General features: G+C 51.1%; 1 protein-coding gene across 2 annotated transcripts in view; it reads right to left on the bottom strand.

Moving 5' to 3' along the window:
• The window catches only part of LOC138292458 (5'-AMP-activated protein kinase subunit beta-2-like), a 1,223,251-nt gene extending 1,211,020 nt beyond the window's left edge, over positions 1–12,231 (bottom strand). Inside the window, exon 1 of one of the 2 annotated variants that reach the window (XM_069231076.1) lies at positions 12,095–12,231. The gene's annotated coding sequence lies outside the window, so the exon portion shown is untranslated. The remainder of the gene's footprint in view (positions 1–12,094) is intronic. The other variant, XM_069231075.1, reaches the window with a different exon arrangement.
• Positions 12,232–13,257: the final 1,026 nt, after the last annotated feature.

Here is a 13,257-nt window from a genome sequence, read left to right as displayed (position 1 = left end):
TTGGCTACCAAGAGAGGTAAGAGCCTATCAGAAGGAGCCTCTGACGTCACCTGCTGGCACTGGCCACTCAGAGCAGTCCAGTGTGCCACAGACACCTCTGTTTCCAAGATGCCAGAGGTCTGGGACACACTGGAGGAGCTCTGGGCACCCCCCCTGGGAGGTGCAGGTCAGGGGAGTGGTCACTCCCCTTTCCTTTGTCCAGTTTCACACCAGAGCAGGGCTGGGGGATCCCTAAACCGGTGTAGACTGGCTTATGCAGAGATGGGCACCATCTGTGCCCATCAAAGCATTTCCAGAGACTGGGGGAGGCTACTCCTCCCCAGCCTTCACACCTATTTCCAAAGGGAGAGGGTGTTACACCCTCTCTCAGAGGAAGTCCTTTGTTCTGCCTTCCTGGGCCAGGGCTGCCTGGACCCCAGGAGGGCAGAAACCTGTCTGAGGGGTTGGCAGCAGCAGCAGCTGCAGTGGAGACCCCGGAAAGGCAGTTTGGCAGTACCCGGGTTCTGTGCCAGTGACCCGGGGGATCATGGAATGGTCCCCCCAATGCCAGAATGGCATTGGGGTGACAATTCTATGATCTTGGACATGTTACATGGCCATGTTTGGAGTTACCATTGTGACGCTGTACATAGGTAGTGACCTATGTACAGTGCACTCGTGTAATGGTGTCCCCGCACTTACAAAGTCTGGGGAATTTGCCCTGAACGATGTGGGGGCACCTTGGCTAGTGCCAGGGTGCCCACACACTAAGTAACTTTGCACCCAACATTCACCAGGTGAAGGTTAGACATATAGGTGACTTATAAGTTACTTAAGTGCAGTGGTAAATAGCTGTGAAATAACGTGGACGTTATTTCACGCAGGCTGCAGTGGCAGGCCTGTGTAAGAATTGTCAGAGCTCCCTATGGGTGGCAAAAGAAATGCTGCAGCCCATAGGGGGTACCTCAGTACCATATACTAGGGAATTATATGGGTGTACCAGTATGCCAATATGAATTGGTAAATGTAGTCACTAGCCTGTTAGTGACAAATTTGGAAAGCAGAGAGAGCATACCCACTGAGGTTCTGGTTAGCAGAGCCTCAGTGAGACAGTTAGGCATCACACAGGGAACACATATAGGCCATAAACTTATGAGCATTGGGGTCCTGGCTAGCAGGGTCCCAGTGACACATAACAAACATACTGACAACATAGGGTTTTCACTTTGAGCACTGGGCCCTGGCTAGCAGGATCCCAGTGAGACAGTGAAAACACCCTGAAATATACTCACAAACAGGTCAAAAGTGGGGGTAACAAGGATAGAAAGAGGCTAGTTTCTCACATATATTCAGCTACCTTGGTATCCGGTATAAATTCAGATGATCTAGGATGGTAAATGTCTGTAGGGTCAAACATATCTGAATGACCCGAACCTCCTTCTGGGGATTCAGAAGAAAAAGAAGCAGGACACCACGGTCTACCTGAGTTTTGGTTTTTATTGGAAGAAAACTCTCCATCCAACACACCCTACTCTCCAAGGGGGACCACACTGTCAGTGAATAAGTTTTGTGCGACAGTGTCTCTATTCGCTCCAGCTTCCTCCCGGTATGGTAGATATTTAAGCATGCGTGCACTCTTTCGGAAGGTCTTGGTAAGCTTGTCGAAACCCTCCAGGTGCACCGCGTCACACTTGGAAGCCTTTTTACCACCAGTCTTAACACCATAGGACCTGCTTTAGATTGTATGGGCTCACTAAAAATCCTGGGATACTTTTTTCTAATTTGTCCAGTTGATCACGAAGAAGGGTCAGCGCCCTAGAAATTGCGCTAGAAAGCAATAGGACCACCCCTGCAGGGAGGCACTTCCTGTTCAGCATTCTGAAAGGATGAGGTTTCAGTGCCATCATTATGGTTCAAGTTAATAAGGGTGAGAGCACAATAAAAAAAAATGTAAATATATATATATATATATATATATATATATATATATATATATATATTTTTAATATTGCATTTATAAATTACACCCAAAGATTAAAAGGGTAGGCCCCTCGCTGGTGCTCAATTCAGTAAAACTGATGTTCACTGGAAGAGTACACCAAAAGGTGGCTCTGTGCAGTGTGAATGTTTATTTAATTGTAACCTGCAAGCGGTGTCAGCAGTGAGGGTTGGTTTGGGGAAGAATAGGAAACCTGACAGGAATTCACTAACAGAGCTTCCCCAAAACACGCAAGGCAGACTACTAAGGTGTCGAGGAAAGCAGCTCCAGTAGCTTCCAATGCGTCTGACAGGTCCGTGAATGGCGCGCAACAGCACCCTCGCAGAACCCACGAAGAATAAAAACAACATGCTCGGACGAAAGCCTACTTCGTAAACAATTAAATAGTCTTATGACAACAAAATGCTCAGCGACTTATAGAACAATTACAAGTAATATTATAAACTTGAAAACTGCGTCACAGAAAAGAGGAGTTAATGAGGCAATTAAATAAACTGACGAGCAGTGAAGAAAGAGTAACAGGAAGGGACGTCACACATATATACACAGCGGACTGTATTGTGATTGGACTATTATTTGGCACTAATACCAGGGGTTCATGGGAAATGTAGTCTTTATCAGTTTTTTCTTCGTGCTCTTTTAAGACTGCTATGTTAAAAAAATGAAGAAATAAATGCATAATCCTCGCCTCTGGTCCTGACATAGAATTGAAACGCCCAACGCATTTCTTGCTCCAATGAATTTGCAGGCTATAATAATGTCTCACCTCCAATTCTCAGCAAGGTCCTCAATTGCACTACTCAGGTCTGCATTACAGCCTCTCGACTGCAGACATCTACACACATCCTCCGTCCCGACACAGCAGATCCCATAGCTCGAACATTTCAGGAACCAATGCTGAAGTGAAAAAAATTAATCACTCTGAATCCTGGATTCGTAGCCAAATGTTACTTTAGTTAAGGATGAAAAACAAGCGGTAAATAGTGGTTCAAGTATAAGCTTGTTTATTTCACCTCATCCATAGCTCGTCCCAGCAGGTAACTGACTCTTGTTTAACCCAAACATTCTTTCTGCCCAAGAGGTTCTAACAAAGAATCTAAGAAAAGGCAGATTTTCCTCCACCATACTTTCTCTACTGGGGAGAAAAGTCTGCGGTGGATTATCCTTTTATTTAACAATACTTCAAATCTTGAAGGATCTAAAGCAAACCAGCTCCACGTTGCTTGCTAGAGTCCAGAATAAGAAGTGCTGCAAGAAATATAGCAGATTAACTTGGTGTAGCATTTTCCAACATCTTCTACTTCTCACAAGTTACCATGTACTGGTAACTTAGGCCCTCATTATGACTGCCGCCAATATACCACCGCCACTGTGGTTTACCGCTACCCATATTATGACACACACATAGCAATCCGTCACTATACAGACACACACACAAGTCTGCCAGCCCAAAGGTCAGTGATAAACTGGCAGTATCAAAACCCACACCGTTACGCCAACAGAACTACGCCCACAGCATTATAACCCACAAATCACCACGGCGGACATTCAACTGCGGTAAACCACTGACGGTTCATACCGCTGTGCTCAAAATACACACACACATACAAAACAAAACAACATTGGACAATTCAAACTACACACACCAGACACACATACACAAACCACACCCACACACCACTATAAAACACACACCCACACTACCCACAACCCGTTACGACTCAAAAATATTGCCAATTGAGAGAGACAGACCAACAGCACCCACAGAACCAGAGCCACGAAACACCATCACCCCTACACCATCCACGTACATTACAGCACACACCCCAACACATCATCCCACACACCCTCACACATACCACTCACACTACACCCATGGAAGCACAAAGACACCCCAGGTTCTCAGAGGAGGAGCTAAGGGTCACAGTGGATGAAATCCTCTGGGTAGAGCCACAGCTATTCGGATCACAGGTGCAGCAGACATCCATTGCCAGAAAGATCGAGCTATGGCCGAGGATCGTGAACAGGGTCAACGCCGTGGGACAGCACTCAAGAACAAGGGATGACATCAGGAAGAGGTGGAACGACCTATGGGGTAAGGTGCGTTCTGTGGTAGCAAGACACCAGATAGCAGTACAGAGGACTGGCGGTGGACCCCCACCTCCTCCCCCACAACTAACAACATGGGAGGAGCAAGTCTTGGCAATCATGCATCCTGAGGGCCTGGCAGGAGTAGCAGGAGGACTGGACTCTGGTAAGTCAAATCTTTACTACTTTCACCCCCCTACCTGCATGCCATCACATACCTGCACCCTCACTCCCATCACTCCACCACCTCTCACACACCCAACCATCACAACCAACCCCTCCCACAACCAAGCCATGCATGCAACACCAATGCATGGACACCCATCACAGACCTGCATGGACACTCATCACCAAAGCATGCACACGTGAGACAATCACCTAGCCCACCAAATCACCACTCACACAAGCCTTAGCTGCCAGGGCAATAACAACCATAGAGCACAAGATGACACATGCAGAAACAATAACACTGAATTTACATCCCCACAGGTCCCCCACCCAACGTCACCGGAGAAGAGGTGCCAGCAACAACCAGTCCCCCCCAGGAGAGGCCCACAGTGATGACAGCAGCTCTGCATGCCTGGATCTGGATGAACAACCTGGCCCATCAGGGACCTCCGGACAGTCGGTTACCCAGGGACAGTCCCATACCACCACAGAGCCTCCTCCCTCAGGAAACACCACCACAGCACCCACCCAGCGGGCCCATACCACTGTCCCTAGGACACGTCAATCAGCAGTGTGTCCACCACTACAGGGACCCCAGGACACCTTACAAACATAGGGACCTGGATCAGTGGCAGTGGGCACACGCTCCAGGGGACAGAGACACAGGACAACAGGGAAGCTGGAAGGACTACTGTGCGACAGGGGGAAGACAGGCCAAGGGAACCGACTCTCCACAAGGCACTCACCAACATCATGGGAGCATACCAGCATTCCCAGGAGACGATGGGCCAGATACTGGCCAAGTAGCAGGAGACCCAGCATCTGCAGGAGGGACAGTACCTATGGATCAGGGAGGACCTGAGGAACATCCACACCACTCTGGTCACCATTGCAGGGGTGCTGGCAGACATGGCCAACACCAAGAGGGAGGCAGTGGCACACCAACGGGCCCATGACACTAGCCAAACCGATGAACAGCCTTCCACCTCCGCTGACGCTAGTGGACAGGAGGCCTCGCCACAGGAACATCAGCACCCCCCCTGCAGAAGGAGAACCACCACGCAAACGGTCCCTGCGATCCAGGCAGAAGCCAGAGAATATTGCCAAGACCCCACCAGGAAATAAGACTCTCCTGAATGTCACACTTGTGTCCCACTCTATCAACCTGTCTGCCTTGAACTGCCATTGCTCCACTTCCTATGCCCCCTTTGACAGTGCACCTGTGATACAAATAGACTGGAACTTTACCCTGGACTCTCCTCCACCACCACCCCAGCCCACTGCAATACCCCCGCCACTTTTTAGCACATAAATAAACACCCTTGAACTATGTATTAGTTTAACAAGCTGTAAACATTACATTTCAACTGTACAGTAATGTATACATAGGTATGACCTGTAGTTGGCTGCAGTCAACACACCAGGAGCCAGAGTGGGGCTCAGATATCTGAAAATAGACATGCCAAAGGATACAGTAAGCGGCCATATTAGTGGGAAAATCAGCCTGCCAGTGACAATATCCAACACAAAACTGTCAATGGAAGGTGAAGTTACAGTGTCTTACCTGTGTGTCACTGGAAGTACTGTTGTACGACTGCTGTTCTGTTGTCCTCATCCTCTGCCTCCTCTTCGTCACTGTTTACAGGGTCCACTGCTGCCACACGCCCATCTCCAGCCTCATCCTCTTGCAGAAAAGGCACCTGGAGACGGAAGGCAAGGTTGTGAACATACAACATACCACGATGATCTGGCAGACCTTCTTGGGTGAGTAACACAGGGAACCACCTGTTAGATGGAGGCACCGAAACCTGGCCTTCAGGAGGCCGAATGTCCTCTCTATAACCCTTCTTGTTTGCCCATGTGCCTCATTGTAACGTTCCTCTGCCGTTGTCCTGGGATTCCTCACAGGGGTCAGTAGCCATGAGAGGTTGGAGTAACCAGAGTCACCTGCAAATATTGAGGGATACCTGTTAGCCAAACACTAACCCTTAGGGCCAATCCGATACCCATACACCAACATATAATGGGTGGGAACCATGGGCTCACCTATTAGCCACACCCAGTGCCTCTGGAGTTGAGCCTTCACATATGGGATGCTGCTATTCCTCAGAATAAAGGCATCATGCACAGAGCCAGGATACTTTGCATTGACATGGGAGATGTACTGGTCCGCCAGGCACACTCTCTGAACATTCATCGAGTGAAAGCTCTTTCGATTTCTGAAAAACCTGTTCATTTTTCCGGGGGGGGGGGGACAAAGGCAATATGTGTACCATCAATTGCCCCAATAATGTTGGGGATATGTCCAATTGCATAGAAGTCAGCTTTCACTGTGGCCAAATCCTCCATCTGGGGGAAAACAATGTAGCCGCGCACGTGTTTCATCAGGGCAGACAACACTCTAGTTAGCACTATTGAGAACAATGGCTGTGACATTCCTGCTGCCAAGCCCCCTGTCACCTACGAAAGAACCAGTTGCCAAGCAATGGAGCACAGACAGCACCTGCACAAGAGGGGGTATCCCAGTGGGGTGACTGATAGCAGATTTCAGGTCTGGCTCTAACTGGGCACACAGCTCTTGGATTGCGGCCTTGTCAAGTCTGTAGGTGAGGATAATGTGCCTGTCCTCCATTGTTGCCAAGTCCACCAAGGGTCTGTACACGGTGTAATGTCTCCATCTCCTATTCATCTGCAGTGGCTGCAATCTAGGGGGCAAAACGGTGAGCAGCTGGTCAGTATTCCACATTTCCAAACTGTACACTGCATTGCATGTTGTGACTGAAACAGTATGTTGTTGGATAGGCCCAAATAGTGCCTATGTGTACTGTGATGCAGTTAGGTGCCATGGCCTGCCCCCCCCCCCCAAAATGGTGTCCGCCTGTCCTGTGTGGATGGACAGGTGGAAATGAGGTAATGCCGCTGACGTTGTGTGCCATTGCGGGAGGCGGTCGAGTACCGCCGTGCAACTCCTCATTGGTGGTCTATGGGCCCTATGGGTTACAGTGGCCAAAGGTGATGTAGGCCGGCGGTGACGGCATGCACCGCCGCGGATGTGACTGCCATTTTCTATCTGTTCTCTCACTTACTACCTGACCTTCAACAGGAGAGGACCTACACTGCAAGTGCTGCTGTGACCTGTGTCTGGAACCGACCATGGCTCGAGTCAGCTGGGGATGGCCTCCCAACGAGGAAGGGGTACCCGTCAAACCCTGACCCCTCGATGTTCCGCATACTGGCGGTGGCCTATCCGGAGCTGGATTGGCACTTGAGGGCATCACGGCAGCACAAGGGGGTGAGTACAGTTTCCAAATCTACAACTTGCGCGTGGTGGGGTGATCTCCGGGTGAGGGATGTGGGCCTGTGGGTGCCCCTAGGCCAGGCAGGACACTGCATGGTAGGTCCCATGTTGGGCAGGGTTCTGATGTAAAATTCCTCAAACCAAGCTAGTAGGCCTCCACTACTGGGCAGGGGTCTGTGGGTCTCAGGTATGCTGCTATTGGCCCTAGATATTCCTGTCCTAGGGCTGGTGACTAGCATTGTGACTGGTAGTACATTGCATAGTGCGTAGGCCTGTTCCCTGTGTGAGTGTGCTGTGTACGCCAACAGTGGTGTTGGTGCAGCCACTGACCAAGTGTGTCTTTTGTCTCCCCCCCTTTTTTTTTCGTTACCCTGTCCTTGTGTGCATTAGCATCATCTGGCGGAGGAGCAGAGGCACTGGCAACGGAGGGAGCTGCATCCCATATGGCCCAGGAGGCCGAATCCACCGACAGTGAGGGCACCAGTGGGATGGCGGGTGAGGGGAGCACCACGGCAGAGACAGGAGGGGACAGTTTGGACAGTGATACCTCCCCAGATGGAAACCCCCTGCTGATGGCGGACACCTCTGTAGCCACCCCAACTACAGGTACAGCCACCACCCCTGTACCAGAACTGCCCTCCCAGCAGCCCCTCAGCGAGTTTCCCGTGCCCGCTCATCCAGGAGGGTGGGCATCTCCTTTGTCCCAGGCACCTCAGGCCCTGTCCCAAGGAGCCCTGCTGCCCTGAGTGAGGAGGCTATTGACCTCCTGCGATCCATCTCTGTTGGGCAGTCAACCATAGTAAATGCCATCCAGGGGCTGGCAGGCCATTTGTAACAAACAAATGCATTCCTGGAGGGCATTCACTCTGGCATGGTGGCCCAACAGCAATCAATCCAGGCTCTGGCCTCCTTCCTGAGGCTGCCATTGTCCCTGTCTCTAGCCTCCCCCTCCAACTTCCTCTACCCAGTCACATTCCCCTCAACCCCAACCTATCCCAACACACATTCAGACCCGCATGCACCCAAGACAACACACAGGAGTGGCTCAGCCAAACACAAGCACCACACATCATCCCACAGGTACTCACACAAGCACCATCCAGAATCAGACACACCAACATCCACTGCCTCCACTGTGTCCTCCTCCTCGTCCACCACCCTCCCAGTAGCGTCTCCATTCACACATGCATGCACTACATCCTCATCCAATACCTCCATCACCATCATGCCTAAAACGACACACCCCTCACTGGCAGTCACCACCCCCACCTCCATGCAGACGTCCCCTGTGTCCTTTCCCACTGTGTCTATGCCCCCTCCTCCCTAAGTACACAAACGCAAGCACTCAGACACCCAACAGCAATCCATCTCACAACAGCATCCAGCCCATGCACCCAAACACAGCAGACTGACATCTCCTACAACCACTCCCTCTTCCTCCACTCCCAGGCCTTCAGCCTCTTCCCGCCCCAGTGTCCCTAAGAAGCATTTCCTCTCTGCCGTTGACCTCTTCCCTACCCCCCACCCCGTCCTTCACGTCAGGCCATGGTGGTCAGAACCCAGGCTAGCACCTCAGCCACCCAGTCCACAGCCACAGTAGTGTCTGCAGCTACTGCAGGTGGGAGAGGCTCCAAGGGACCAGCCATAACCACTGACAGTGTGCCTGCACCAGCTGCCAAAGGGAAGGACAAGGAGGCACTACCAGCTGTGAAGGGCAAGGGCAAGGAGGCAGCACCAGCTGTGAAGGGCAAGGAGGCACCACCAGCTGTGAAGGGCAAGGGGGCACCACCAGCTGTGAAGGACAAGGGCAAGGGGGCACCACTGGCTGCCAAGGTGAAGGACAAAGAGGCACCACGAGCTGTGAAGGGCAAGGGCAAGGGGCCTGCCCCTGCAAGCAGGAAGGTCAGGAGGCCTAGTGCAGGGACTGAATCTGAGCCCCACCACCAACCATGGCGGTTAAGCCTTCCAAGGCTGCAGAGAAAGGGCTGGAGCCTCCGCCCAACCACGGACATTCCCGACACCAGCACTGCCACCAGCATCACTGCCTGTGGCAGTGCCAGCAGCAGCAGCCCCAGTGGGCAGCCGTCTGAGGCTGCAGGGGAAGGACTGGAGCCTCCACCCAACACGGGCATTCCCGCCACCAGCACCGCCACCAGCATCACTGCCTGCAGCAGTGCCAGCAGCAGCAGCCCCAGTGGGCAGCCGTCCGAGGCTACAGGGAAAGGGCTGGAGCCTCCCTGCACCACGGGCATTCCCGACACAAGAACTGCCACCAGCACGGCCACCAGCATCACTGCCTGCAGCACTGCCAGCAGCAGCAGCCCCAGTGGGCAGCCATCCGAGGCTGCAGGGGACGGGCAGGAGCCTCCCCCCACCACTGCCAGCACCGCCAGCAGCCCCAGTGGGCAGCCATCTGCAGCTGCAGGGGATGGGCAGGAGCCTCCCCCCACCACTGCCAGCACCGCCAGCAGCTCCATTGGGCAGCCATCTCAGGCTGCCGGGGGACGGGCAGGAGCCTCCCCCCACCACTGGCATCCCTGACAGCAGCCCTGCTACTGCCACCACAGAGCAGCCGTTACCGCCAGCGAGCAGTGTGTAGTCCTGCCTTAATGGACTGTGGTGTGTCCTGGCCCCTGCAAATTTTGTGGGTGTTACACCCAGGTGAGAGACTGTGACCTTGCACTCCCCATGTGCTGCATCACAGGGCACAAAGCCCCCTCCAGAACCAGTGGAGAAGCCATCCACTCACGCCATCCTTGCCAGGATGAAGCACACTGGGCACAAGGCCCCATCCAGAACCAGTGGAGAAGCCATCCACTTACCCCCTCCTTGCCAGGATGAAGCACACTGGGTACAAAGCACCCTCCAGAACCAGTGGAGACGCCATCCACTCACCCCATCCTTGCCAGGATGAAGTACACTCGGCATAAAGCCACCTCCAGAACCAGTGGAAGAAGGCATCCACTCACCCCCTCCTTGCCAGGATGAAGCAAACTGGGCACAAAGCCCCCTCCAGAACCAGTGGAAGAAGGCATCCACTCACCCCCTCCTTGACAGAATGAAGCACACTGGGCACGAGGCCCTCTCCAGAACCAGTGGAGAAGCCATCCACTGGAGAGACTGTGGCTTTGCACTCCCCAGGACCAGGCAGTGGGCAGACCACCCACTAGATAGACTGTGGCTTTGCACTCCCCAGGACAGTGTGATGGGCATGTAGCCCCCTCCAGGACTTGTGGTATTGTTCCATCATCCGACTGAGGTGCCCCGTTCCCCGTCCCCCTGAGGTGCCTGTGTATTTTCAACCTGATGCCCCTGCAGTGTTCTCTCTGTGTTGTTGCAGGAGTCAAGTGGAGCCTTGGCCTATGTGATGTGGCCCTGTGGCCCACAGACATTGTAGAGTGGGCAGTGTCCCTCCATTTGTACATACTGTTTTGATTTTGAAGCACGTATTTCTAGTATTTCATCTTATTATACTCACTTTCATCAATTCCTTTTGTCCTAGCATTATTCCTGAGGGGTACTGGATGTATATGTAATGTTACTGCATCTGTTTGTGTGTATGGTGTTGGGGGTGGGGATGTTGCGTGTGTCTGTCACTCTCTTTTTTCTCCCCCCCTCCCTTGTGTGCTAAGTGGCAGTACTCACAGTGGACGTCTTCGCAGGTGTTGGTATTCATGGTGAAGAAGGAGATAGACGAACATGGGGAACACCTGCAACTCGGGCTCCATGGCGGCGTGGTTCTTCCTTAAGTCTCCTGGGGTGAGTTGTTTCCCTTCTCTGCACTGTTTCCGCTGTGCTTTTGATGTCGTTGGTACCGCCACGGAAAAGGTGGCAGATAGGCCTGTTGTAATACAGTGGGTGGTACATTGTCTTCCGCCTGGCTGTTTGCGGTTACTGCTGTGGTGCTGGTTGCTACCGCCCTGGCAGTCGGTGTGTTAAAGTGGCTGTCTGTGTGAGCGGTTTCCACCGTGGCCATAATTCCATTTTTTTCCCCACCGGCCTGTTGGCGGTATTACGGCCGCTTTATCACCGACCGCCAGGTTTGTAATGAGGGCCTTACTGTCTGTTCATAAGGGTTCATAATCAGGTATTCGTCATATTTAGGTTCTTGTGAAGGAGCAACAAAATCATATTATTTCGATTTAGATAAATACAAAGATCACTCAGCTTGGAAAAAGTGACAATATTATAGTTGTACAGGGGAATCTCGTCTGAGCTCTACCTGGAATCCTGCAAGCTTAAACAGTGAACCTTTTTTTTTTTAATTAATGCTTTGCGATTTATGTTTGTAATGAAACTAATTGATGAGTGCATGTTCCCAACACGATGCTTGCAAACTACTAAAAAACACCCTTATAATCTATTTCAAATTTATTTGCATGAATTAAAAAAGGAGAAGACATATTAGTATTTTCACATGATTCTGATCCTATCAAAGTTCCGTTATATTGCTGTTTTATTCCAGTCGGACACTGACCCCTTCAATAGTGACTGTATCACTTAAACATGTATACTTGCACTACTAATTTGACGAAACTATGCAGTGAAAGCAGGGTCCTTACCTCCTTATTTCTCTGAGGTCCGACTGCTGCTGCTACTGCTTTTGTTCCTTCCCCCGCACCCAATATCTACCTCCGCTGAGACAATCAGACTGCTCTCTGATGCTTCTCAACAGCTGCTTGTCAACAGGCATGAAAGGGGCGGGTGGTTTACGGAAAGCCCAGTGGCCAGAAAACTCCAACATGCAAACTCCGTTTTTAGCCTTGGTGTAGGGTTGAGGAGGCATTCTGCTCCCATCTAGTGGAAGAAAGCTAGAATACAGAAGTCCGTGCCTCACTTTAATATTTTTCTTCCTGAGTAGTATTACACAAGTAGGTTTATACAAAACAGCTTTCTAGACTTACCTTAGCGAAAGCGCTATTTATTGCCTACCACTGTGAAGGCAACAAGCTTTGGAAAAGCCCGTAGGAATGGCTTTTTATTAGTGAAAGTGTTTGATAATTGATAGTGGAGTTTTATGTCTGTGGATTAAGTGGATAGGTGAATGTGAGTGGATGATTGGGAATGGTGGGGAATAAGAGTGGGAATACTAAGGCCCTCATTATGACATTGGTGGTAAATGCCACTTACCGCTATGCTGACGGCCGCCAACATACTGCTGCAGTGGTGTATATCCGTTCGCCATATTATGACACACTCACACCAATCTGACAGAATAATGCCACAAACACAAATTTGCCAGGGGAAAGGTCAACGCTAAAGTGGCGGTCCAAACACCCATACTGTTACGCCAACAAAACAACACCCATCACATTATAACCCACGAATCACCGCGGCGGACATTCAATGGCGGTAAAGCATTGGCAGTACATACCGCTGTGCTCAAAATGGACACCCACAAACAAAACTACACTACAGTGGACAATACTAAAAACACACACATGACACTCATACACACACCACACCCACAAACCCACACACTATAAAACACACACCCACATTACCCACAACCCTTTGCCAACACCAAAAGACTGCAAGAGTTAGCCACCGACATCACAGAGACAACTACACACACACCACTTATACCCATACATCCCTCATACACCCCACATCACACACGCCACCACATTACTCAACACTCTGTCACCAACACACAACATACAACACCCATGGCACCACAAAGGCACCCCTTTTTCACTAAGGAGGAGTTTAGGGTCATGGTGGA

The sequence above is a fragment of the Pleurodeles waltl genome, chromosome 4_2, assembly GCF_031143425.1.
Source record: "Pleurodeles waltl isolate 20211129_DDA chromosome 4_2, aPleWal1.hap1.20221129, whole genome shotgun sequence".
Classification (NCBI taxonomy): domain Eukaryota; kingdom Metazoa; phylum Chordata; class Amphibia; order Caudata; family Salamandridae; genus Pleurodeles; species Pleurodeles waltl.
This window is presented reverse-complemented; position numbering and strand designations above follow the sequence as displayed.